Source organism: Chenopodium album, chromosome 1 (genome assembly GCF_948465745.1).
Source record: "Chenopodium album chromosome 1, dcCheAlbu1.1, whole genome shotgun sequence".
Classification (NCBI taxonomy): Eukaryota; Viridiplantae; Streptophyta; class Magnoliopsida; order Caryophyllales; family Amaranthaceae; genus Chenopodium; species Chenopodium album.
The window spans coordinates 34,559,939-34,561,699 of record NC_137834.1 but is presented as its reverse complement, the minus strand read 5'-3'; the positions used below and the strand labels follow the sequence as shown (position 1 = coordinate 34,561,699).

Here is a 1,761-nt window from a genome sequence, read left to right as displayed (position 1 = left end):
CCACTATAACCTTGGTTATTATAGCTACCACGAGAACCTTGGTTCCCTTGGTTTCTATAACCACCACCTTGATTATATTTGTCAAAATTGCATTGGTTTTGGTAATTCCTATTCCATTGACCTCTTTGATTATCAAACCTTTGAGCATTATTATTTGACACATAATTCACATGCTCACTATCATTGTTATCAAACTCATCAACACATTCATTAGGACAATTACTAGAGTCATGATCATACGATCCACATGCATCACAAAACAAACAACCCATAGGCATATTATGTGAAGAGGGAGGGGGTTGAGAGTTAGAAGGAGTACCTCTCCCCTTAAATTGGGAGGGAAGATTCGAAGCTTGGGAAGAAGAAGAAGTGCTCTCCAACTTGGCTTTGATTGCGGTCATCTCCTTTCCCAAGTTTGTCATTTGGGAGGAAAGGTTGTTGATCGCATTTAGATGGTCCACAAAGTACAATGAAGATTGCCAATCTCTATAGTACGTCACCACATCCTCAATAATGTCCACCACTTCTTCTTCGGTCTTGTTCATGATAGGACCCCCGGCCCCCCCATCAAGGCATGACTTGCCTTGGGGACTTAAACCGCCATAGAAGATTTGGACCACTTGGTATGTTGGGATTCCGTGGTGAGGGCACTCCCTTTGATACTCTTTGTATCTCTCCCATGCTTCGTAAAGGCTTTCATTTGGCCTTTGCTTGAACCCTTGAATCAAGGCTCTTGCTTCCGCCGTCTTCTTTTGAGGGTAGAAGCGGGACAAGAAGGCCTTTGTAACATCATCCCATGTTCTCAAGGAGTTGGGCTTCACTTCTTTATCTAGCCACTCTAAGGATCTTCCTATGAGAGAGAAGGGGAACAACTTGAGGCGTATGAACTCTTGAGAAACTCCGTTGACTTTGATGGTGTTGCAATATTTTTCAAATTCTTTAAGATGGTTCAACGGGTTCTCATTCTTAGCCCCACTATATTGCCTCCTCTCAATTAAGGTGATCATGGCCGGCCGAATTTCGAAATCATTTGCCGGTGTTGTAGGCGGAGCTATACCGCTCTCAAACTTATAAGCACCGGGTATTCCTAGCTCCTTCAAGGCCACTCTCGGATTTTCTCCCATGCCTTGCTCTTCTTCAATCACTTCTTCACTTGAAGAACTATACCCCAAGGATCGATTAGCTATTCTTCTCCTTGAGAGAGTCCTTTCGATTTCCGGGTCAAAAGGCACAATGGATCGATCACAAGCTCTATGCATGCAAAACTTCAAAGAAAATATTAGTAGCACGGCTACAAGTGTAGCCTAAAGAAACAAAATCTTTTTGTATATTTTTTTTTCAATTAAAATGAAGTAGACTCAACAACAAAAGCTAAGCACCAATAGCATTCCCCGGCAACGGCGCCATTTTGACAAGAGGAAAATGTATGTTGTTATCTACCCTTCCCCCAAGTCAAACTAAATTTGTAAACACCTAATCAACCTTATATGAATATAGGGTAAGTTAAGGGTCGATCCCTAGGGAATGCAATGATGAAAACTAGAGTCTAAGTCAAGCTACCTCGAAGATGGAGTTTAGATTATGGTTGGCACTATGGTAAACTAAAACAAGTCTAATCAAATAAATCAAAGGTCTAAACACTAGGGATATGGGTTCCACATGCAAGTTCAATTATAATGCTAGTTTAGAGCTCAATCAATTAATTCAAGTATTGCAATGGACAAACAATAGTAGCAATCAAGAGAGTTCAAATGCTATCTC

General features: G+C 41.2%; 1 pseudogene; it reads left to right on the top strand.

The window, feature by feature from the left end:
* Positions 1 to 633: 633 nt before the first annotated feature.
* LOC145566354 (small nucleolar RNA R71) lies at positions 634 to 732 on the top strand (annotated as a pseudogene).
* The last annotated feature ends 1,029 nt before the right edge of the window (positions 733 to 1,761 follow it).